Raw genomic sequence first — 26,420 nt, 5'->3', positions numbered from 1 at the left:
ATGTCTCTTAGCACTATGGGACTTAACATCTGAGGTCATCAGTCCCCTAGAACTTAGAACTATTTAAACCTAACTAACCTAAGGACATCACACACATCCATGCTCGAGGCAGGATTCGAACCTTCGACCGTAGCAGTCACGCGGTTCCGGACGGAAGCACCTAGAACCGCTAGGCCACCGCGGCCGGCCGTAATTTCATTTCGCAAAACTCAATGCAATTTGATATGAAATGCTGATATTCTCTCCACTACAGTTTCCAACGAAAAGAAGTGAAGATAGAAAAATATATTACCTATATTTCCCTTGATCAATATCACATACGTTTATTTAAAATTTAAAAAATAGTATTGAGTGAATTTGTTGCAGAGGTGAACTGATCATTCTGTTAGTAGATGACACTTTTCACATCTTGATATTGGTTTAAAAAAAACTGTAAACAGTTATGAGTAACTGAATTCGCATTTCGGAGAACGGTGTTTTCAGTCCCAGTAAGAGATTTTGGTTTAAACGAGTGCTAGGACGATTCCTTCGGATTCTTCACAGCTGTTTTTCTCCTCCTCCCTTGCCCTGTTCGATCTTGTGCTACGTCCACAATAACCTAACCTCGGATTTTTGATCCAGTACTTCCGTCTTCACATCCTTCGGGTAAACAGTTCTTAATACAGATTACTTGTAAATATGAATGGCGGGAGTGTATCTAGGCATTTTCGGGGCATAGTAATTCATCCGTCAAATTTCCTGGGTGCAACGGAACAAACTTTACCTCTTTTTTGTGATGTCTTGAGGAATCTTGGATAAAAGATTGTCTAAATTCAACCCTACTCGTTTCGTCAAAACCACATAGTTTTTCTCACAAGGATTGCCGTTGAAGTTCCCCGAGCAGTTGCGTTGCGCTTTCGTGTGGGCTATACCGACGAAATCGATCGACGTTAATTGTCATGTTTACTTGATGAACGGTAAACATACTGAAAAAAATACTATTCGACTGGTCGCTGTAGTTTCTTGCGTCAGAAATCCATTGTGCTTTTCCAGAATTCAGAAAACAAATTTGCCTTCCTACCCCAATATTGATTTTGCGTGATCCTCCCATTTCAAATAATTCCTACGATTACGACCAAATATTTAAAGAATTTGGTGGGACATGCCCAAGATGTTCGCCACAAATCATGTAGGCTAGTATTATCTATTCCTTTGCCTTGGGAGCAGGAGTTAACTTACAGTTAATCACATTCAAAGAGAGCTCTCATTCACTACCCGAAGTGAAAATTTTATACCAGTTAATCGAGCCGATCAGACGACTGCAAAGGGGCTCCGTGAAATTTTACAAGGGCGTGCTCAAAAGCAACGCCTCTGAATTGTCCATGAGAAAATTCTTGAAACCTTTTAAGTAAAACGAACTTTGCAACACACTTAATCTTTATTCTTTACTTCTACATATTTATTTTTCAACGTAGTCACCCATTCGATGAACACAATTCTCTCAACTAGAGGCCAGTTATTTCACACCGTTACTGTAGAATGGAATGGAACCAAGTCGGGACTGTATGGAGACTGATGGATGACAATGAACCCAAAGAGTAGGATTGCGGCAGATGTTGCAGCCCTGGAGTTGTCATGCTGACGAAGTGGGTGTTCCTGATGTGGAGGAACTTTTCGAATTAGGGACTCGATTATAGAACGCTGTTTCTCACGCACCGACATAGTTACATTACATCCTGCCATGTTACACCCTGCTGTTGGGAGACCTCTTGCGACAGAGAGCTGGAAACATGTAGTCATGAAGAGTGAAGACATAGAACGTTGATAACGTTCGTGTTATTTTAATAGGCTTCAGAATTTTCACATAAAAATACGGAGGCATTTTACTCTTCAATACGCACTTGTATCTTGGTTACTAGTCGAATGGTACAGTGTTAATGCCCTTTGGAAACCTCAAAATGGAAAGAACCTGTTTAACTGCATCTGTGGTTTGGAAGTTGTCAGGCACGTTTAAATAAAGCTGCGTTTCACACAAGTTAAATCGTTTGTGATTACTCGAGAAAGCTGTGTTAACTCCAATAATTTTATATTGCTTGATCTTCGAATGTAGCGTAAGTTTCTGCAACAGACGGATGTCAACAGCATTAGTCTGAAAATGTAGAATCTTTTACACCTTTTTACCGCTTTTCTCCAATAGTGACAATGGGTGTTGTGGATGAGAGGGAGATTTAATGCCCGCATCTCGTGGTCATGCCGTAGCGTTCTCGCTTCCCACAAACGGGTTCCCGGGTTCGATTCCCAGCGGGGTCAGGGATTTTCTTTGCCTCGTGATGGCTGGGTGTTGTGTGCTGCACTTAGGTTAGTTAGGTTCTAAGTTCTAAGTTCCAGGGGACTGATGACCATAGATGTTAAGTCCCATAGTGCTCAGAGCCATTTGAACCATTTTTGGAGATTTAATTTTCAATCAGTGTGCGAGTATTTCTAAATGATAGGCATGATGACCTAATCGAAGTGTAAGACTTGCGCAGAAGGAGGTTGCCCCATGTGGTCTTACGTAAAGTAAGCTGAATGCCGCTAAGTCACAAACACCTGTAGACACTTGAACAAGCGCCGGCCGGAGTTGCTGAGCGGTTTTAGGCACTACAGTCTGAAACCGCGCGACCGCTACGGTCGCAGGTTCGAATCCTGCCTCGGGCATGGATGCGTGTGATGTCCTTACGTTGTTAGGTTTAATTAGTTCTAAGTTCTAGGGGACTGATGACCTCAGAAGTTAAGTCCCATAGTGCTCAGAGCCATTTGAACCATTCTTGAACTTGAACAAGCCACAGGCATTCCAGTCTTAATAAAGTGATGTGTCTTGATGTCAAAATATTTTATTAGTGGTAACCGGTTTCAATCTTTGAAGTTCATCTTCAGACAATTAAGTGCCTGCTATGGCAACCTGTGGAGATAGCAAGCAGAGCAAAACGTATGCCAGAAGGCACATTCTTCGACTGCAGTCACACATCGCTAAAGGGGACACTTAATGGTCTGAAAATGATCTACAAAGACTGGAACACTTAAAACATGAATAAAATTACTGGATCAAGACTGCCTACTTTATCAGCAATAAAGAAGCGAATTTGACGTTGTGAGGCCGCCGTACCGGCTCAGTAAAGCGGACAAACGTATAAAACGATTCGCTGTGAAGACCACAGCCAGCACTGGGAACAACCGCAGCAAGGAAAAATAGAATGAGACAGTTGTTCTCGGGTTGTAAGCCATTCGCCACAAGATCGAAAATTTTCATCCTACACAAAGACTCAGAAATGATGTTGGGCAACACCATTCGGTCACTGGTTGTATTTGTGAATTGCGCTCGCCACGCCATAGGTGATATCACAGAGAATTCGGTATCCTAGGGAACGAAGAGAAAGAAATGAGGGCTAAAAATGCAAAGAAGCAACAGATAAGAGATTCATGCTGCCAGTCAGTGTGAAATAAATCGATCATTCAGGCAAATACGCATAAAAATCAAGAAACACTCATAGGATTTGTGAACCTGTAAAAAGCGTTCGACAGTCCAAACAGGAGGAAAGACGCTCGAAATTATGCGAAAAATGCCTCTAGTGTTCAACCGAAGAGTCGTGAAAGCAATGATGGAAATAACAGGTAGGTACAACAATGAGGTTAATCTCCAGCGCGAAAGGATATCGATGATAAGATTCGTGGATTACTTTTCTATTTGTTACACACTGAGGTGGCAAAACTTACGGAATACATAATTTTGTAGCGCGTAGTGCAGCTACTCGTCGTAGCATTGGACTCAGCAAGACTTGGAAGTCCCCTGCAGAAATACTGAGCCATGGTGCTTCAATGGTCATCCGCAATTGTGAAGTCCTTACCGATGCAGGATGTTCTGCACGAACTGAACTCTCAATTACGTCCCATAAATGTTCGATGAGATGTATGTGGGGCGATATGGGTGGCCACACGAGTCGCCTGAATTATCCAGAACTTCCTTAGAAATAATCGCGAACGGTTGTGGCCTGGTGACATGACACAGTTGTTCAGGAACATGAAGAAATGAATGGCAGCAGATGGTCTCCAAGTAGCCCAACATTGCCGATGAATGGCTGCAAATGGTCTCCAGATAGCGAAGATAACTGTGGTGTCACCGCCAGACACCACACTTGCTAGGTGGTAGCCTTTAAATCGGCCGCGGTCCGTTGGTATACGTCGGACCCGCGTGTCGCCACTATCAGTGATTCCAAACCGAGCGCCGCTACACGGCAGGTCTAGTCTAGAGAGACTCCCTAGCACTCGCCCCTGTTGTACAGCCGACTTTGCTAGCGATGGTTCACTGACTACTTACGCTCTCACAGTTTAGCATAGCCTTCAGCTACGTCATTTGCTACGACCTAGCAAGGCGCCATATTTTTCACGAATGTATTCTGAACAGACAATATTGTGAATCATGTACCGTCAATAGCGCCGTTCATCATTAATGGATTAAAGTATCACTAATTACGTCCAATTTCTCATTTCTCATTCCTTGTCATGGTCCAGACCTCACGTCAGCATAGTTCTTCCCTCCTCACGCCAGCCTGCGTGAGCTAAAAAGCGTGCATTTCGGCCTCCTCTGGTAACACGGTGTTGGCTCCTCTGCCAACACAACAATAACCATTTTCACTGAATGATCACCGAGCGAGGTGGCGCAGTGGATAGCACACTGGACTCGTATTCGGGAGGACGACGGTTCAATCCCGCGTCCGGCCATCCTGATTTAGGTTTTCCGTGATATCCTTAAATCGCTCCAGGCAAATGCCGGGATGGTTCCTCTGAGAGGGCACGGTCGAATTCCTTCCCCGTCCTTCCCTAATCCGATGAGACCGATGACATCGATGTTTGGTCTCTTCCTCCAAACAACCCCAACCCCACTGAATGATCGGTTCAGCTGGACCAGTGGATGCAGTTCATTCCACGCAAACACAGCCACCACCAATTTTCACAGTGCCTTGTAGCCAACTTGGGTCCACAGCTTCGTGGAATCTGCGCCATATTCGAACCTTACCATCAGCTCTTACCAACTGAAATCGGTAGTCATCTGATCAGGCCGCGGTTTTCCCGTCGACCACAGTACAACCGAAATGGTCACGATTCCGGAGAGACGCTGCAAGCAATGTCGTGCTGTTAGCAACGGCACTGGCCTCGGTCGTCTTCGGCCACAGCTCATTACCGCCACATTACTTACAAGGGAACATCCCCATCGCACCCCCCTCAGATTTAGTTATAAGTTGGCACAGTGGATAGGTCTTGAAAAACTGAACACAGATCGATCGGGAACACCGGGAGAAGTTGTGTGGAACTATGAAAAAATAAGCAAAATATACAAACTGGGTCGTCCATGCGTAAGATAGGCAATATTAAGGGGAATGTAAGGTGAGGAGCTCCGTGGTCCCATGGTTAGCGTGAACAGCTGCGGAACGAGAGGTCATTGGTTCAAATCTTCCCTTGAGCGAAAATTTTAACTTTTTATTTTCAGTTTATGTGAAAAACTCTTATGTTTTCATCACTTTTTTGGAGTGATTATTACATCCACAAGAAAACCTAAATAGGGCAAGGTAGAAGAAACTTTTCACCCATTCGCCAAGTGTACTAGTTAGGGGGTCGACAACATATTCCTGTCATGTGACGCACATGCTGTCACCAGTGTCGTATACAAAATATCAGACGTGTTTTCCTGTGGAGGAATCGGTTGACCTATGACCTTGCGATCAAATGTTTTCGGTTCCCATTGGAGGGGCACGTCCTTTCGTCAACTAATCACACGGTTTTGCGATGCGGTCGCAAAACACAGACACTAAACTTATTACAGTGAACAGAGACGTCAATGAACGAACGGACAGATCATAACTTTGCGAAAATAAAGAAAGCAAAATTTTCAGTGGAGGGCAGATTTGAACCAATGACCTCTCGTTCCGCAGCTGTTCACGCTAACCACGGGACCACAGCGCTCCTCGTCTCACATTCCCCTTAATATTGCCTATCTTACGCATGGACGACCCAGTTTGTATATTTTGCTTATTTTTTCATAGTTCCACAAACGTCTTCCTGTTTTCTCGATTGATCTGTGTTCAGTTTTTCAAGGCCTATCCATTGTGCCAACTTATAACTAAGTCTGAGGGGGGTGCGATGGGGATGTTCCCTTGTTAGCACTGTAGTATCGGATACACTCGTCGTACGTCCAACGTTGATTTCTGCGATTACTTCAGGCAGTGTTACTGTACTGTTAGCACTCAGAACTCCACGGAGACGTCGGAAACCTTTTCAGATGAATCACCTGAGTGCAAATGACACCTCTGCCAATGCACTGCCGTTTTACACCTTGCATGGGCGGTATCACCGCCATTTGTATACGTGCATATCGCTATCTCATAACGTTTGTCACCTCGGTGTACATATGCAGTGCAGGGCCCCTGGATATTCAGCCACCACATGCATGGATACGCTTCACGGTCACGGCGCGGCCCCTGCATTACCTCCGGCAGCTGTTCACCAATAGATCCACCGCACGGTTTACCGCCAAGCCCCCGGCAACTGCCACAGCGTCCAGGATCACACACCGCGCCAATACGTAGCGTGCCCGTCGCCGTGAATAGCGCTGCAGTCGCGAGGAACCTACATGCGCCCTCTACTATTTATCTTTAGTTATATGCGTTTATTATTTATTCGTGAGGCAAATGTAGTTTACACTTTGTCACTACATAGCGACACACCCGCCGCATCAACGCCGTCTGACCGAGCGAGGTGGCGCAGTGGTTAGCACACAGGACTCGCATTCGGGAGGACGACGCTTCAATGCTGCGTCCGGCCATCCTGATTGGGGTTTCCCGTGACTTCCCTAAATCGCTTCAGGCAAATTCTGGGTTGGTTCCTTTGACAGGGCACGGCTCACTTCCTTCTTCATCCTTCCCTAATCTGATTAGACCGATAACCTCGCTGTTTGGCCTCTTCCCCCAAATCAATCCAATCGAATCGAAATCAAAGCCGTTTGGTGCCGAAAATTTGTTGCCTTAGTATGGCAACCATCAAACTTTCACCAGTCTGCCTTACACGTTACTTTACCTTCGTATCTGGTGATGGCAATGTCCTAAACGCGTAATATAGAGATAATAAAGTCAAATTGCTTCCAATCAATGACTGTTTCCTCGGAGACCTAGTCAGAATTTCGCAGACAACACATATTATTTAGCGTGGTCTCGTATCTTCTTCTTGACTTCATGATGCAGCTCTGTTATATAAATTTCATCTCCCTTTTGAATGGAGGAATTGTTGCGAACCTGTACATGGGTCTGAAAGTACCCACCTGCACTTACTTGTCTAACCCCGGTCTCCGAGTATTACGATAAAAATGCTTGTGCAAAAGAGGTACTGCGGGTAATAGCCGCCTCGGGTGCAAATACAGGAAGAACGTGCCGGCCGCCGAGTGCTCTACATGCGGGGATTACGTCAGCCGGCGCTGACGAACAAATGGGTTAAGTTAAAACCTACAGAAAACAGAAAACGAAAGCTGCTGTGTGTCAACACATTGCTACGCAGAAACCCACTTGTTCGAGCTGCACCGAGCTGGCACCTGCTGCAAACACTTTGTTCAGTGGTGCGATACTATTTCCCCAATCACCGGGTCGTCCGTATGCCCAATCAGATCAACCCGAGATTCATATGTGTATCAAATATACACTCCTGGAAATTGAAATAAGAACACTGTGAATTCATTGTCCCAGGAAGGGGAAACTTTATTGACACATTCCTGGGGTCAGATACATCACATGATCACACTGACAGAACCACAGGCACATAGACACAGGCAACACAGCATGCACAATGTCGGCACTAGTACAGTGTATATCCACCTTTCGCAGCAATGCAGGCTGCTATTCTCCCATGGAGACGATCGTAGAGATGCTGGATGTAGTCCTGTGGAACGGCTTGCCATGCCATTTCCACCTGGCGCCTCAGTTGGATCAGCGTTCGTGCTGGACGTGCAGACCGCGTGAGACGACGCTTCATCCAGTCCCAAACATGCTCAATGGGGGACAGATCCGGAGATCTTGCTGGCCAGGGTAGTTGACTTACACCTTCTAGAGCACGTTGGGTGGCACGGGATACTTGCGGACGTGCATTGTCCTGTTGGAACAGCAAGTTCCCTTGCCGGTCTAGGAATGGTAGAACGATGGGTTCGATGACGGTTTGGATGTACCGTGCACTATTCAGTGTCCCCTCGACGATCACCAGTGGTGTACGGCCAGTGTAGGAGATCGCTCCCCACACCATGATGCCGGGTGTTGGCCCTGTGTGCTCGGTCGTATGCAGTCCTGATTGTGGCGCTCACCTGCACGGCGCCAAACACGCATACGACCATCATTGGCACCAAGGCAGAAGCCACTCTCATCGCTGAAGACGACACGTCTCCATTCGTCCCTCCATTCACGCCTGTCGCGACACCACTGGAGGCGGGCTGCACGATGTTGGGGCGTGAGCGGAAGACGGCCTAACGGTGTGCGGGACCGTAGCCCAGCTTCATGGAGACGGTTGCGAATGGTCCTCGCCGATACCCCAGGAGCAACAGGGTCCCTAATTTGCTGGGAAGTGGCGGTGCGGTCCCCTACGGCACTGCGTAGGATCCTACGGTCTTGGCGTGCATCCGTGCGTCGCTGCGGTCCGGTCCCAGGTCGACGGGCACGTGCACCTTCCGCCGACCACTGGCGACAACATCGATGTACTGTGGAGACCTCACGACCCACGTGTTGAGCAATTCGGCGGTACGTCCACCCGGCCTCCCGCATGCCCACTATACGCCCTCGCTCAAAGTCCGTCAACTGCACATACGGTTCACGTCCACGCTGTCGCGGCATGCTACCAGTGTTAAAGACTGCGATGGAGCTCCGTATGCCACGGCAAACTGGCTGACACTGACGGCGGCGGTGCACAAATGCTGCGCAGCTAGCGCCATTCGACGGCCAACACCGCGGTTCCTGGTGTGTCCGCTGTGCCGTGCATGTGATCATTGCTTGTACAGCCCTCTCGCAGTGTCCGGAGCAAGTATGGTGGGTGTGACACACCGGTGTCAATGTGTTCTTTTTTCCATTTCCAGGAGTGTATTATAACGACCATAGATGTTTCTAAGTTTTAATTCTTTTAATCATTTATTTTACTACATTTTGACTCCCGCTGAAGGGGCTTTCATTCCCGTTTTAATACGGTAGAGGTTCTCCATAAATATGACATAGGCTGCAGGGTCATTCCGTAGTGTATTAAACAAAAATGGACTGGAAATCCTTCAAGGCTTATTGTCTTTCAGAAGTGACGATTATTTTTTCAATTCCACTCGTTTATGTACCTGTGCTTCGGTTAAACGATGGTAAAAAAATATCATCATGCTATATTACTTAATTAACTACTGCATATAATATTTCTGATCCCATTTTGCTGTTTACAGTTTGAGCAATAGCTGGATGATGATGATGATGATGTTTGGATTGTGGGGCGCTCAACAGCGTGGTTATCAGCGCCCGTACAATTACCCAATCTTTGCTCAGTCCAATTGCGCCACTTTCCTGGATGATGATGAAATGATGAGGACAACACAAACACCCAGTCATCTCGAGGCCAATAGCTGGAGCTACGCGAGATTGAATGGAAGATTATAATCTCTTCAGTGACCTTACATACGACCTGAACTTCACCGGATTTATTGATACATATTTCGCCAGATATTATTTTCAAAGTTACTGTAGGATTCACACGTATGCAGTAGCTACTGTTTATTTTCTGCATCCGTTTCCCTGTAGTCATTTACGCAGCGAGGGTCACTCCTTCTATTCTGTCGAGGAGTTCCTTGAAAAATTAAGCTGATTGTTATTGTATTGCTGATAGTGATTACTTAAACATATGGACTGAGTTTCTTAAGGTTCATGAACATTTATTTTTATCTGTTATTACGTTTATGTTGTAATTTCATGTACTAATACGTTCCATTACCTTGGAGATTTGCTCCTGAGTTTGGTCCTACGGAACTTGACGAGTAAATCAGAAAAATAATAAATAAAGACGTGGTATGGTGCATACCGACAGCTACTTATTTTTCCTACTCTCGATGCGCTAATAGGAGACTCCCCATTATTGGACTGAAGTACTCTCTATTGTGCTTTCTACACTGGGGGACTTTTCGTGGTGCTCCAGCAGTGTTGTTAATACATTAAACAAACGATTCCACCTCAGACGCTTTGTTCCTTCAGTTATCTGTGAAAAAAAGAAGTGGTTGAAATGGCTCTAAGCAGTATGGGACTTAACATCTGAGGTCATCAGTCTCCTAGACATAGAACTACTTAAACCTAACTAACCTAAGGACATCGCACACTTCCATGCCCGAGGCAGGATTCGAACGTGCGATCGTAGCAGCAGCACGATTCCAGACTGAAGCGCGTAGAACCACTCGGCCACAGCGGCCGGCATCTGCGAAAAGCGACATGGTTTAGACACAACGCGAATTGCCAAATCCATTTACCGCAACACGAATACGAATTTACTGTGAGGCTCCATATAGATTGCTCCAGTTACGGTATTAATATAATGTGTAACATATTTGGTACTTCTGCATCCCAGCGTTAGTTGTCCTCTGAGCTTATTCCATTACGGCAAGTTAGTTGTCCTCTGAGCTTATTCCATTACGGCAAGTACCGCTGTTAGTTAAATCGCCGGCTGTGCGCGATATAGAACTGTTGACGTGTTACACGCAGTAAGATGTTGAATAGTCAGAAAGTGAAGTGCAGCTACGACGGTATAGTGGAACTGTCAAACTGCTGTCACGCCGTAATTAGCATTTAATTTTAACATCCTGACAACAACGTTCACGATCTTATTAAAGCAGTGACAGTTACAAAACAGTCCACTAACGACGCAATATGGACGTCGCACCAATCTAGACGTACACGAAAATGGCGGTAAAGCCCAAACAGTCTGTCGTAATTGTAAATAAAGATTACTCATTATAAGCAGATATTTGGTGTATCCACTGTAACGTAAGTATGTAGTTAACAGAACCGTCCAGATCACTTATTACAATGTCTTTATTTATTATGATGAATCGGTTGCTGTCGTCTTCAGATATATCCAATTAATGTGAAAGGAACATACAGAGAAAGGCAGACGTTTGTTATACGACAACAATCGAACATTAGATAATAAATTAAACCACTAACAAGATATTGTTAAGGGTACACTCAGTAATACGCAGTAATTCTCAGCGTCTTCAGTGTATTTATTATCTTCCAATTTAAGTGTAATTTCTCTTCATCACTGAATATTTCTTTGAGTTAGTTTCTGTACCATACTGCAACAGTATGTCCTTGTTTCGTAGAACTGTGTTACTTGGTAGCGTAACATTATATGATATCTATTTCATACTTACGTTTTGCGCGCGGTGAAGTTCGTGAAGAATATATTCAAGCAATCAGATAGGAACCCGACAGGAGTAATTATTTAGTAAACAGAACTGCCTGGATCACTTATTAATATTTCTTCACTTGTCACTATGAGTCGGTCGATGCCGTATTCACATATTTACAATTAAGCTGAAAGGCACAAAGAGGGACAGCAGTCCGCAGCTCGTGGTCGTGCGGTAGCGTTCTCGCTTCCCACGCCCGGGTTCCGGGGTTCGATTCCCGGCGGGGTCAGCGATTTTCTCTGCCTCGTGATGACTGGGTGTTGTGTGCTGTCCTTAGGTTCGTTAGGTTTAAGTAGTTCTAAGTTCTAGGGGACTGGTGACCACAGATGTTAAGTCCCATAGCGCTCAGAGCCATTTTTTTTAGAGACAGCATTTGTTACACAACAAAAAGCTAACAATAGATAATAAATTAAAGATTACAAAGTATTGGTAAAAATACACTCAGCAGAAAGTTTATAACTTATAAAGGAGGGGTCCGTCACTGCTAACACCAATGCGTTTTGGGAGGCATCATCTAATACTTGGGTTAAAACAATTTTACAAGGACGTAAGTCTTAGCCGACAGGTGGCGCTGGTGTTCGAACCGTTGCCTTCAAATTTCATTTTATTTTGCTGTTTACATGTGCTTCTGTTTCTTCACATTTATGAAAACACAGATCGTCTTTAAAATATAGACATTAAAAGTGAAATTATGAAACGGGATTTAAATGAATATATTTCTAAATTGAGTTAGCAACAGTGTCGGTCGCAATAAAATATTCATTGGCAGTGGTACCAGTTTTAGTCAAAATGTGACAATCTGTAGACAATATTACACTGAATTTTAAGTATAGGAGGGATTTACACGGAAATCTGATACTAACAGTAAAATATAGCATTGTGAAATATACCAAAGTTTAAAGAAAAAACTGCACCAGTGATGAAGAACCGTCAGACACTTCTGCCGCTTATTTACCTGTATGCCAGTACTTCTTAACAGTTAGTCGTTCCCGTGGTTTTGAATTAGTCTTCTGTTGAAATGTGCATATCGATACATCTACGACCCGTCAGTGTTTACCGGCGTCAGTCAAGCTTTACTTTAGCTGGCACCACGATCGACGAGCATCCAGCATTATCTGACATGCACTTTTACATCCATACCTGTATGCCAGTACATATTAACGCCAGCTGCTATCGGAGCTCTGAAAGCGTCTTCTGTTGGATGGTGCTTATCGATACTCGCACGCCGCCTCCATAGGAACCCTCGGCGTCAGTCAAGCTCTGTCTTTCCTAACATACAATCTACGAGTTTCCTGAAAATCTCCACAGGTGGCAGTTAGTATATTCATAGCCATTTATGGCTGATTATCTCTCTTGTATATATTTTTATTACATTTGGACGAAACGCTTTTTTTATTTCTAAGGGACCAAACTGCTGAGGTCATCGGTCCCTAGACTTACACACTACTTAAACTAACTTATGCTGCGAAGAACACACACAATCCATGCCCGAGGGAGGACTCGAACCTCCGACGGGAGTGGCCTCGCAGTCAGTGACATAGCGCCTCCAACTGAGTGTCCATTCCGCGTGGCAATGCTTTTTATGGCAGCTATTCTACATATATTGTGGCAACGGTCTTGCCGCAGTGGATACACCGGTTCCCGTGAGATCACCGAAGTTATGCGCTGTCGGGCGTGGTCAGCACTTGGATGGGTGACCATCCAGGCCGCCATGAGCTGTCGCCATTTTTCGGGGTGCACTCAGCCTCGTGATGCCAACTGAGGAGCTACTCGACCGAATAGTAGCGGCTTCGGTCAAGAATACCATCACAACGTCTAGGAGAACGGTGTGCTGACCCCACGCCCCTCCCATATGCATCCTCCACTGAGGATGACACGGCGGTTGGATACATCCGGTAGGCCACTCGTGGCCTGAAGACGGAGTGCTTCTTTCTGTTCTTCTTCTATTCTATATATTTCAAGTAGCCATTTCTGCATCTGTTGTTACCTTTAATGTACACTCCTGCAAATGGAAAAAAGAACACATTGACACCGGTCTGTCAGACCCACCATACTTGCTCCGGACACTGCGAGAGGGCTGCACAAGCAATGATCACACGCACGGCACAGCGGACACACCAGGAGCCGCGGTGTTGGCCGTCGATTGGCGCTAGCTGCGCAGCATTTGTGCACCGCCGCCGTCAGTGTCAGCCAGTTTGCCGTGGCATACGGAGCTCCATCGCAGTCTTTAACACTGGTAGCATGCCGCGACAGCGTGGACGTGAACCGTATGTGCAGTTGACGGACTTTGAGCGAGGGCGTATAGTGGGCATGCGGGAGGATGGGTGGACGTACCGCCGAATTGCTCAACACGTGGGGCGTGAGGTCTCCACAGTACATCGATGTTGTCGCCAGTGGTCGGCGGAAGGTGCACGTGCCCGTCGACCTGGGACCGGACCGCAGCGACACACGGATGCACGCCAAGACCGTAGGATCCTACGCAGTGCCGTAGGGGACCGCACCGCCACTTCCCAGCAAATTAGGGACACTGTTGCTCCTGGGGTATCGCCGAGGACCATTCGCAACCGTCTCCATGAAGCTGGGCTACGGTCCCGCACACCGTTAGGCCGTCTTCCGCTCACGCCCCAACATCGTGGAGCCCGCAACAGTGGTGTCGCGACAGGCGTGAATGGAGGGACGAATAGAGACGTGTCGTCTTCAGCGATGAGAGTGGCTTCTGCCTTGGTGCCAATGATGGTCGTATGCGTGTTTGGCGCCGTGCAGGTGAGCGCCACAATCAGGACCGCATACGACCGAGGCACACAGGGCCAACACCCGGCATCATGGTGTGGGGAGCGATCTCCTACACTGGCCGTACACCACTGGTGATCGTCGAGGGGACACTGAATAGTGCACGGTACATCCAAACCGTCATCGAACCCATCGTTCTACCATTCCTAGACCGGCAAAGGAACTTGCTGTTCCAACAGGACAATGCACGTCCGCATGTATCCCGTGCCACCCAACGTGCTCTAGAAGGTGTAAGTCAACTACCCTGGCCAGCAAGATCTCCGGATCTGTCCCCCATTGAGCATGTTTGGGACTGGATGAAGCGTCGTCTCACGCGGTCTGCACGTCCAGCACGAACGCTGGTCCAACTGACGCTCCATGTGGAAATGGCATGGCAAGCCGTTCCACAGGACTACATCCAGCATCTGTACGATCGTCTCCATGGGAGAATAGCAGCCTGCATTGCTGCGAAAGGTGGATATACACTGTACTAGTGCCGACATTGTGCATGCTCTGTTGCCTGTGTCTATGTGCCTGTGGTACTGTCAGTGTGATCATGTGATGTATCTGACCCCAGGAATGTGTCAATAAAGTTTCCCCTTCCTGGGACAATGAATTCACGGTGTTCTTATTTCAATTTCCAGGAGTGTAATTATTCTGTGTATCTCTTATCTTATGCTGGTAACGGTTTTATTTCTTGAACACGAGACTAGCTGTTACTGAATTAATGTGGTATACGGTGGGGGGAGCATCGCGCCCTTAGGTAACAACTCCGTTATACCCTTCAGCGGTTTGCCGGCCGGTGTGGCCGAGCGGTTCTAGGCGCTACAGTCTGCAACCGCGTGACCGCTACGGTCGCAGGTTCGAATCCTGCCTCGGGCATGGATGTGTGTGATGTCCTTAGGTTAGTTAGGTTTAAGTAGTTCTAAGTTCTAGGGGACTGATGACCTTAGAAGTTGAGTCCCATAGTGCTCAGAGCCATTTTGAACCTTCAGCGGTTTACATTCGTAGATTCTTGATAACTGCTCCACTCACTGCCACCACCACACACTATTGGCATTATTTCTTTCTGTTAATTGTCAAATCATTCATCTGTTTTATATTTTATTATTATTATCACATTTCCCTCCAAATCCATTCAGCTTTTATATTGCAGTATAATATAATCTGAAGAAGTTTACATTTTAACCAAAACCATAGACATTAAATATTTTACTGCTGAGAAGAGCGTTTTAACTCAGTTTTAAAATATTTGAACCTTCAGCGGTTTACATTCGTAGATCCTTGATAACTGCTCCACTCACTGCCACCAACACACACTATTGGCATTATTTCTTTCTGTTAATTGTCATAAAATTCATCTGGTTTATATTTTATTATTATTACCACATTTCCCTCCAAATCCATTCAGCTTTTATATTGCAGTATAATATAATCTGAAGAAGTTTACATTTTAACCAAAACCATAGACATTAAATATTTTACTGCTGCCAAGAGCGTTTTAACTCAGTTTTAAAATATTTAGTCGAAACGCCTCACATTTTCCACGAGAAACGGTGTCAAAAATTACTGATTATATTTCTGTTCAGATGACGTCAATGAGTCCATGTGGAATTCCTCAAACTAACAACAAGTATCCATTAAATACACTGCATAGTAATGTCTATATAACAGTGGCACGAACTTAAGTTTCACAAACACTTTTTACACAATTATGGTGTCGCAATTATGACATCAGTACTTTCTGCTTTAATTACGAGCGTCTGGTAAATAAAAAGTTGCGTCTTGTTAGCAAAGATGTTGTTAAACAACACATTAAAGTCTGTAAACGTGCAGAACATTAAAAAGGATAAAACAACGTAGTTGTTAAATTGGAATATTATGGAAGGCGCACCAGTTGGCGCTACGCGGCTCAGCATATACGAGGCGATGTGTAGCCCATTAACAGCGGGAGAGCATGCATCGCACTAGCAGTCCTTCAAAAATGTGAAAAAAAACGTTTAGCGTAAAACTCACTCTGTTCACTCAGAATTGTTCGGCCCGTTCTGTTTATGTGGATAAAAATTTCTGGGCCTTACAGTACGTTTACGCGATGTCCATTTAGGCCTGTCTGCAATACTTGCATGCTTTTACTTATCCTGCTTAGCTTACGCTTAGGAGATTTTAGTGTGTCGCCAGTGCACTACCGCTCCCGTGGTAAAAGTGTACCCTGAACCTCATCATGTGTTTCCTTCCTGTCTGTAGTGTATAAAACTTATCACAAGCTTTGCATCTTATTTTATACACCCATGATCAGTTGTAGTGCCTGATTGTAACTTTGCGGCGTCACCTATTTCCCAGACTGTGGTCTGAAAGCCTATAACCACATTAGCTTTCTGAGAACTGTAAGAAATCTTTTGTGATTTGCGAACGACCAAATGTTAACGTTTTGTATCTTTTATTATTCTGGAGCCCTGGTCGAGAACTACATTTCGATGATGTCACCATTTTTCTTTCCATTTGCAAGACGTACTGCATAATTATTGGAAGGTTTTCCTGAATGATGCCCAGAATCTTGAATATATCCTTGGATGGGGACGAAATTGTCTGGAAAGCTAAAACGATATGAGCAGGCATAGAAGGTGGTCAGAAACAGTCTAAAAAGCTTGCAAGGGTGTTGCAAGAAGAGTGTGCTGAGAAATAAATGTTATGAAAAACATTCGTTATGTTGCACCATTCCGAATTTATTTAGCACCGAAGTTAGCCAATCACGTCGTTACGCGAGCAAATTCAGGCATGCTGACAGAGGCAGTTTTGCCAAACATGTCCTTCGTTTGGTTTCATCAGACCGAACAAGCGTGGCTTTTCCCCACATAGCGTAAATTTATCACTTCCTAAAAACGCACATTTTAACTGATAATGTGCATTTTAACAGGTGCTGACTCACCGATTCACATATGTCAGCCCATAACCGGATTTTAACGCGTGCAGGTGCTTGAATCGGTTAACTTCAATGCTAAACAACTCGGAAATGGCGCAGTGTATCGAATTTGTCTCATAACAATCGTTTCTCAGCATGACCTCCCATGCTACATCCTGACAAGGTTTTCAGACGAGTTTCTGAGCAGCCTTTATGAGTTAGACATACGTATGAAAGAATTCTGACCGAGCGAGATGGAGCAGTGGTTAGCACACTGGCCTCGCATGGGGGAGAACGGCGATTCAAACCTGTGTCCGGCCATTCTAATTCATTTTTTCCGTGGTTTCTCTAAATCGCTTCAGGTAAATGCCGGGATGGTTCCTTTGAAAGTGCGCGCCTGGCTTCCTCACCCATCCTTCCCTAATTCGATGGGACTGATGACCAACCAACCATCAAAGAACTCTGTTGTAAAGTACATCTACATCTACATCCATACTCCGCAAGCCACCTGACGGTGTGTTGCGGAGGGTACCTTCAGTACCTCTATCGGTTCTCCCTTCTATTCCAGTCTCGTATTGTTCGTGGAAAGAAGGATTGTCGGTATGCCTCTGTGTGGGCTCTAATCTCTCTGATATTATCCTCATGGTCTCTTCGCGAGATATACGTAGGAGGGAGCAATATGACTCCTCGGTGGAGGTATGTTCTCGAAACTTCAACAAAAGCCCGTACCGAGCTACTGAGCGTCTCTCCTGCAGGGTCTTCCGCTGGAGTTTATCTATCGTCTCCGTAACGCTTTCACGATTACTAAATGATCCTGTAACGAAGCGCGCTGCTCTCCGTTGGATCTTCTCTACCTCTTCTATCAACCCTATCTGGTACGGATCCCACACTGCTGAGCAGTATTCAAGCAGTGGGCGAACAAGCGTACTGTAACCTACTTCCTTTGTTTTCGGATTGCATTTCCTTAGGATTCTTCCAATGAATCTCAGTCTGGCATCTGCTTTACCGACGAACAACATTATATGATCATTCCATTTTAAATCACTCCTAATGCGTACTCCCAGATAATTTATGGTATTAACTGCTTCCAGTTGCTGACCTGCTATTTTGTAGCTAAATGATAAAGGATCTATCTTTCTGTGTATTCGCAGCACATTACACTTGTCTACATTGAGATTCAATTGCCATTCCCTGCACCATGCGTCAATTCGCTGCAGATCCTCGTCGGCCGTGGTGGCCAAGCGGTTAAAGGCGCTACAGTCTGGAACCGCGCGGCCGCTACGGTCGCAGGTTCGAATCCTGCCTCGGGCATGGATGTGTGTGATGTCCTTAGGTTAGTTAGGTTTAAGTAGTTCTAAGTTCTAGGGGACTGATGACCTTATAAGTTCCATAGTGCTCAGAGCCATTTTGCAGATCCTCTTGCAATTCAGTACAATTTTCCATTGTTACAACCTCTCGGTACACCACAGCATCATCTGCAAGAAGCCTCAGTGAACTTCCCATATTATCCACCAGGTCATTTATGTATATTGTGAATAGCAACGGTCCTATGACACTCCCCTGCGGCACACCTGAAATCACTCTTACTTCGGAAGACTTCTCTCCATTGAGAATAACATGCTGCGTCCTGTTATCTAGGAACTCCTCAATCCAATCACACAATTGGTCTGATAGTCCATATGCTCTTACTTTGTTCATTAAACGACTGTGGGGAACTGTATCGAAAGCCTTGCGGAAGTCAAGAAACACGGCATCTACCTGTGAACCCGTGTCTATGGCCCTCTGAGTCTCGTGCACGAATAGCGCGAGCTGGGTTTCACATGACCGTCTTTTTCGAAACCCATGCTGATTCCTACAGAGTAGATTTCTAGTCTCCAGAAAAGTCATTATACTCGAACACAATACGTACAAATGAAACAGTCTTTACACAGTAGTTATTCATATCTATTTCGTAAACTGCCTACACTGTGGGTTTCCTTCTTCTCTTTGTATACCGCCGTAACGATTTCTCTCCACAGTTCTGTAGAATTGGCGTACATGTCACTCATTATTACAACAGGTGACACATAATAGTACAAGAATTGGCCAAAGTAAAGGAGATGCAGTCCGATGCCGTAAACACACGAGAACGGCTGCGGACTCACAACACACATTCACACACATACCCATGCACACACACACACACACACACACACACACACATACACACACACACACACACACACTCATACACATACCCATGCACACATACACGCACGATGACTACAGCGTGTACGGACCGGTATTGACAGTACGGGACGCATTCCCTTCATATTGGTCATCAATCAAGAATGTCATCATGCGGAGCCGTCAATGGCGTGTCAACAGCGGAACGTGAGGGTCGGCGGGAGGATCCCAGATGGAAATTTATGGGGTCTGCCCTCTCGCCCTGGACGCTCGGAATGCAGAGAGCAGGTTTCAGAGGGCAATGCAAAGTGACACGGCAGCCTTCTCCTTAGGAGTCCAATTTCACGCCTCGGTACACAATCTTCGTAGTCGAGCGCTCGCGTTACCGATCTCTCTTTCGGCATCGAGAAAAGAAACACAAGGTGCAGCACTCGGGTGTATGAGAGTCAGGGATTAGAAACTGCTGCGGAAGATGGGGGTTAAGGTAGAATCCGCAAAGGCAGTTCTCTTCCTGCAATTTTGTCATATGATGACATGTTGGAGACCATGGCTGTTTTTGAAGACAAATGTTGATGGTGTTAGGACAGCAACCAGCCACAAATTTACTTTGAGTTCCTTTATTCAAAGAAAACCGTTACCGGTTTCGAATCGTTGCGATTCTTCATCACACGGTTTACACGTTTTCTTTCTGACATTTGGTGTGTTCTGATAGATTAATTGTCCTAAAATATAAATAAAACATAACTACAAACACGCCACACACAGATGGTTGCGTTGCAGATTTTCGTTGCATGTGACTTACGTGAAACGGCGGTTTCGAGTGATTGTTTCCATAACGTTCATCCAGTCGATGTAAATGCATTCCCACTGCATCCTCGTTGTTGCACACGTAATGGTTCTCACTGTACAGTTTAGATTTGTTGCTGAGATCATTCCAACCACGCAACACATGTTTTTGTACATACAAAGTGCTTACAAACATATGGGTGTCACAGATGCTATGTTATATCGTAACATTTGACGATGATGTCCTTTGTTTGGAAAGGATCATATATTCTTTTACAAAACTGTAATGTCTTTTACATTAGTACAGAGAGATTGAATTTTTTTAAAATCTGTTATTGCTAATTTATTTATAAAGATTTTTTATAAAGTTTTTTTATAAAGTTTTTTATTTTCTTCCTTTCCATGAAGAGATGTTGCCAAGTTTAGTGAATATCAGAACGGAAAACGCTCGTATCACATCACAAAAAATGCAGCTGTGTCCTGCACGGAGTTAGGGATGTAAAATAAGCAAACTGGTCTTTCGACTAATCTTGAAGCTTCAAAGACATTTAAATCAAAACATCTTGACATATTCGCGCTTTCTTGGGTGTTAATATTAGCACGCATGCAATATATCGCATCGTCTCAAGTAAAGTAACATGATACATGATGTCAGCGCTTGATTTGTAAGAGAAGAGGCTCCGGTATTCTAAACCTTAGGGTTCTTTTCATTTACATTTACTCTGCTTTAAACGTTATTTTAATGCTTCTCTGGGCATTTTAAGATTGTGAATACAATATTTGAGCCGCTAAAAAATAAAATTCTCTTGTGCACCAACAATCTTCAATTACGTGTCGTATTAATTACGTTAAACATTAATTAAGATTTGTTTCGAAAACAAAAGCTAGTTAGGTGAACACACGTAAATTTGAACTAAAAGATACTGAATAAGAGAAAAGACTTCTGTGCTTTAACTCAAAGTTTACATAACTGGCCAACTTTAAAGGGCGAAAAAGAGTCACTGAGCGGCCATTCCACTTCACAAAAAAGTAGTGGAGGAACAGTTTTTATCAGCAGAGAGGCTCTGCTGTCGGTAATGATCACATTCATATACACTAGATTACTGTAGAAATATCATGATGGTGGTTGGCAGCGGAAGCTAATTTGCGGGATACTTCCGTTTGTTTTCACAGACTCCACCAAAGTTCTTTCAAATATCAGAAACACACAAAGCTCTTTAATCGCGTCAAGTTTGTTCAACTGAAAGTGTCTCAACATCGTTTGCCCCGAAGTTTCTGTCGTATCACGTCTCAAATTCTGCGATTCTGATTTTTTTGTCGCCGTACCGGAAACGTAGTACTGGAGCGGCCCGTCACAAATAAAGCACTGCATGATGTCATCCCCCTCAGGAACAAATACATCTCCAGAAATGTTACCCCTCCTCCATCCAGTAAAACTTTTACATCTATTATGCTCTTCAGGAGTATGATAGAATATATTGTTTACTATGGCTGGCCTACCTGCGGGATATTGACGAACTTTCCACTCCCACCAAAAAATACCGAGCCAAATCTGTATATTATCAAGTAATCGTAACAGAGCTGAAGCCAATTCGTGAAGCGATATGTGACAGTCATATTACACCACATGTATACATCCCGATCAGGACCACCCAAGAGCGACCTTAGTCAAATTGTCGGTACCATTCCACTACAGCTGGACATGACATAGTATTCGGCCCCTACACTGCCAGAACTTCACAGTGAATCTGTGTGCAACTTAAATGTTTTGCCCATAAGATTCATACTGTCCCACGCACTTCAACGTTAGAGTAAGCTTTCACTTGCCACGCCATTTCATTCGCACACTGCGAGGCACCTGTTACCCGTACCGTAGCAGAACTGTGTCTTCTGGGAATCCAAAAAAAAGTTCTCTCTTCTGAGAACGTGACACTCGTATTGCGCATGGAACATCAAAGTTGTTCTAGCGCGTTGCAGTTTCCGTTGCTTGCACAGCGTTTCGACGATCGAGGGAGCTGTCTCTATAGGTGTTGTGACATTTGCTGCTGTGAGTACTGCCTGCCTGGATCTCAAAGAGACTGAGAATTGAACCTGACCTGAGGAAGAAGGCTGGGTTGGTCATCGATATACTGTGCATAAAATAGAGACAGCAACTCAGCAGAACGCCATGAAGTACGCCATTAGTCAATCATGCAGGGAAAGCGCGAGAGACAGTGTGGAACTTACCTTCTGAAGTACCTACATAAGAAAATCCTTTCACTTCTTCCACTACTGTGTTGTTCCCAATTTATGTGTTAAGCGAATCGTTCTTCATGTTCTACCTACCCTTCACCACTTTTTTCACCTCTCTGTTAATCATTGACGCACAATCCACGGCAAATATCCAGCCTATTCCTAGTAGTAGATAATCTCTTTCCAAGAAAACTATATCATTTGCAAACCTCATCACTGGTATCTTTAGCCTACCGCTGTGGCCGAACCGTTCTGGGCGCTTCAGTCCGGAACCGCGCCGCTGCTACGGTCGCCGGTTCGAATCCTGCCTCGGGCATGGATGTGTGTGATGTCCTTAGGTTAGTTAGGTTTAAGTAGTTCTAAGTTCTAGGGGACCGATGACCTCAGGTGTTAAGTCCCATAGTGCTCTCAACCATTTGAACTGGTCTCTGTTTTTACAGACGTAGCGGAGGTTGAATTTCATACCACATCATAATTACTATCTCCACCATCCAGTTAGGTTAATTTGACCGCCATCTACACTGTTGTTGTTGTTGTTGTGGTATTCAGTCCTGAAACTGGTTTGATGCAGCTCTCCATGCTACCCTATCCTGTGCAGGCTTCTTCATCTCCCAGTACTTACTGCAACCTACATCCTTCTGAATCTGCTTAGTGTATTCATCTCTTGGTCTCCCTCTACGATTTTTACCCTCCACGCTGCCCTCCAATGCTAAATTTGTGATCCCTTGATGCCTCAGAACATATCCTACTAACCGGTGTATTCTTTTTGTCAAGTTGTGCCACATACTCCACATCTCCCCAATTCTATTCAATACTTCATCATTAGTTATGTGATCTACCTATCTAATCTTCAGCATTCTTCTGTAGCACCACATTTCGAAAGCTTCTATTCTCTTCTTGTCCAAACTAGTTATCGTCCATGTTTCATTTCCATACATGGTTACACTCCATACAAATACTTTCAGAAACTACTTCGTGACACTTAAATCTATACTCGGTGTTAACAAATCTCTCTTCTTCAGAAACGCTTTCCTTGCCATTGCCAGTCTACAATTAATATCTTCTCTGCTTCGACCATCATCAGTTATTTTGCTCCCCAAATAGCAAAACTCCTTTACTACTTTAAGTGTCTCATTTCCTAATCTAATTCCCTCAGCATCACCAGACTTAACTCGACCACATTCCATTATCCTAGTTTTGCTTTTGTTGATGTTCATCTTATATCCTCCTTTCAAGACACAGTCCATTCCGTTCTACTGCTCTTCCAAGTTCTTTGCTGTCTCTGATAGAATTACAATGTCATCGGCGAACCTCAAAATTTTTATTCCTTCTCAATGGATTTTAATACCTACTCCGAATTTTTCTTTTGTTTCCTTTACTGCTTGTTCAATATACAGAGTGAATAACATCTGGGAGAGACTACAACCCTGTCTCACTCCCTTCGCAACCACTGCCTCCCATCCATGCCCCTCGACTCTTATAACTGCCATCTGGTTTCTGTACAAGTTGTAAATAGCCTTTCGCTCCCTTTATTTTACCCCTGCCAACTTTAGAATTTGAAAGAGCGTTTTCCAGTCAACATTGTCAAAAGCATTCTCTAAGTCTGCAAATGCTAGAAACGTAGGTTTGGCTTTCCTTAATCTCTCTCCTAAGTTAAGTCGTAAGGTCAGTATTGCCTCACGTGTTCCAAAATTTCTACGGAATCCAGACTGATCTTCCCCGAGGTCGGCTACCACCAGTTTTTCCATTCGTCTGTAAAGAATTCGCATTAGTATTTTGCAGCTGTGACTTATTAAACTGATAGTTCGGAAATTTTCACATCTGTAACACCAGCTTTCTTTGGGATTGGAATTATTATATTCTTCTTGAAGTCTGAGGGTATTTCACCTGTTTCATACATCTTGCTCACCAGATGGTACAGCTTTGTCAGGACTGGCTTTCCCAAGGCCTTCAGTAGTTCTAATGGAATGTTGTCTACTCCCTGGGCCTTGTTTCGACTCAGGTCTGTCAGTGCTCTGTCAAACTCTTCACGCAGTATCGTATCTCCCATTTCATCTTCATCTACATCCTCTTCCATTTCCATAATATTGTCCTCAAGTACATCGCCCTTGTATAGACCCTCTATATACTCCTTCCACCTTCCTGCTTTCCCTTCTTTGCTTAGAACTGGGTTTCCATCTGAGCTCTTGATATTCATACAAGTGGTTCTCTTTTCTCCAAAGGTCTCTTTAATTTTCCTGCAGGCAGTACCTATCTTACCCCTAGTGAGATAAGTTTCTACATCTTTACATTTGTCCTCTAGCCATCCCTACTTAGCCATTTTCCACTTCCTGTCTATCTCATTTTCGAGACGTCTGTATTCATTTTTGCCTGCTTCATTTACTGCATTTTTATATTTTCTGCTTTCATCAATTAAATTCAATATTTCTTCTGTTACCCAAGGAGTTCTACTAGCCCTCGTCTTTTTACCTACTTGATCCTCTGTTGTCTTCACTACTTCATCCCTCAGAGCTACCCATTCTTCTTCTACTGTACTTCTTTCCCCTTTCCTGTCAATTGTTCCCTTATGCTCTCCCTGAAACTCTGTACAACCTCTGGTTCTTTCAGTTTATCCAGGTCCCATCTCCTTAAATTCCCACCTTATTGCAGTTTCTTCAGTTTTAATCTACAGTTCATAACCAATAGATTGTGGTGAGAGTCCACATCTGCTCCTGGAAATGTCTTACAATTTAAAACCTGGTTCCTAAATCTCTGTCTTACCATTATATAATCTATCTGATACCTTCTAGTATCTCCAGTATTCTTCCATGTATATAACCTTCTTTTATGATTCTCTGCAAAATTCTACCAGGCGACTTCCTCTTTCATTTCTTAGCCCCAATCCATATCCACCTACTATGTTTCATTCTCTTCTTTTCCTACTCTCGAATTCCAGTGACCCATGACTTTTAAATTTTCGTCTCCCTTCACTACCTGAATAATTTATTTTATCTCATCATACATTTCATCAATTTCTTCATCATCTGCAGAGCTAGTTGGCATATAAACTTCTACTACTGTAGTAGGCGTGTGCTTCGTGTCTATCGAGGCCACAATAATGCGTTGACTATGCGTTCACTGTGCTGTTTGTAGTAGCTTACCCGCAAACCTATTTTTTATTCATTATTAATCCTACTCCTGCATTACCGCTATTTGATTTTGTATTTATAACCCTGTATTCACCTGACCAAAAGTCTTGTTCCTCCTGCCACCGAACTTCGATAATTCCTATTATATCTAACTTTAACCTATCCATTTCATTTTTTAAATTTTCTAATCTATCTGCCCGGTTAAGGGATCTGACGTTCCACGCTCCGATCCGTAGAATGCCTGTTTTCTTTTTCCTGATAACGACGTCCTCTTGAGTAGTCCCCGCCCGGAATGGGGGACTATTTTACTTCCGTAATATTTTACCCAAGAGGACGCCATCATCATTTATCCATACAGTAAAGCTGCATGCCCTCGGGAAAAATTACGGCCGTAGTTTCCCCTTGCTTTCAGCCAGCACAGCAAGACCGTTTTGGTTAATGTTGCAAGTCCAGGTCAGTCAATCATCCAGACTGTTGCCCCTGAAACTACTGAAAAGGCTGCAGCCTCTCTTCAGGAACCACACGTTTGTCTGGCCTTTCGACAAATATCCCTCAGTTGTGGTTGCACCTACGGTACGGCCATCTGTATCACTGAGGCACGCAAGCCTCCCGACCAACGGCAAGGTCCATGGTTCATGGTTCTACACTATGTGATCAAAAGTATCCGGGCACCCCCAGAAACATACATTTTTCATATTAGTTGCATTGTCCTGTGCCACCTGCTACCAGGTACTCCATATCAGCGACTTCAGTATTAATTAGACATCGTCAGAGAGGAGAATGGGGCGCTTCGCGGAACTCACAGACTTCGAACGTGGTCAGGTGATTGGGTGTCACTTGTGTTATACGTCTGTACTCGAGATTTCCACACTCATAAACATCCCTATGTCCACTGTTTCCGATGTGATAGCGAAGTGGAAACGTGAAGGGACACGTACAACAAAAGAGCGTACGGGCTGACCTCTTCTGTTGA

General features: G+C 44.5%; 1 pseudogene; it reads left to right on the top strand.

Moving 5' to 3' along the window:
• The first annotated feature begins 13,074 nt into the window (after positions 1-13,074).
• LOC126142841 (5S ribosomal RNA) lies at positions 13,075-13,192 on the top strand (annotated as a pseudogene).
• Positions 13,193-26,420: the final 13,228 nt, after the last annotated feature.

This window comes from Schistocerca cancellata, unplaced genomic scaffold (genome assembly GCF_023864275.1).
Source record: "Schistocerca cancellata isolate TAMUIC-IGC-003103 unplaced genomic scaffold, iqSchCanc2.1 HiC_scaffold_754, whole genome shotgun sequence".
Classification (NCBI taxonomy): domain Eukaryota; kingdom Metazoa; phylum Arthropoda; class Insecta; order Orthoptera; family Acrididae; genus Schistocerca; species Schistocerca cancellata.
Note: the sequence above shows the minus strand (reverse complement) of the source record. Positions and strands in the feature narration are given on the sequence as shown.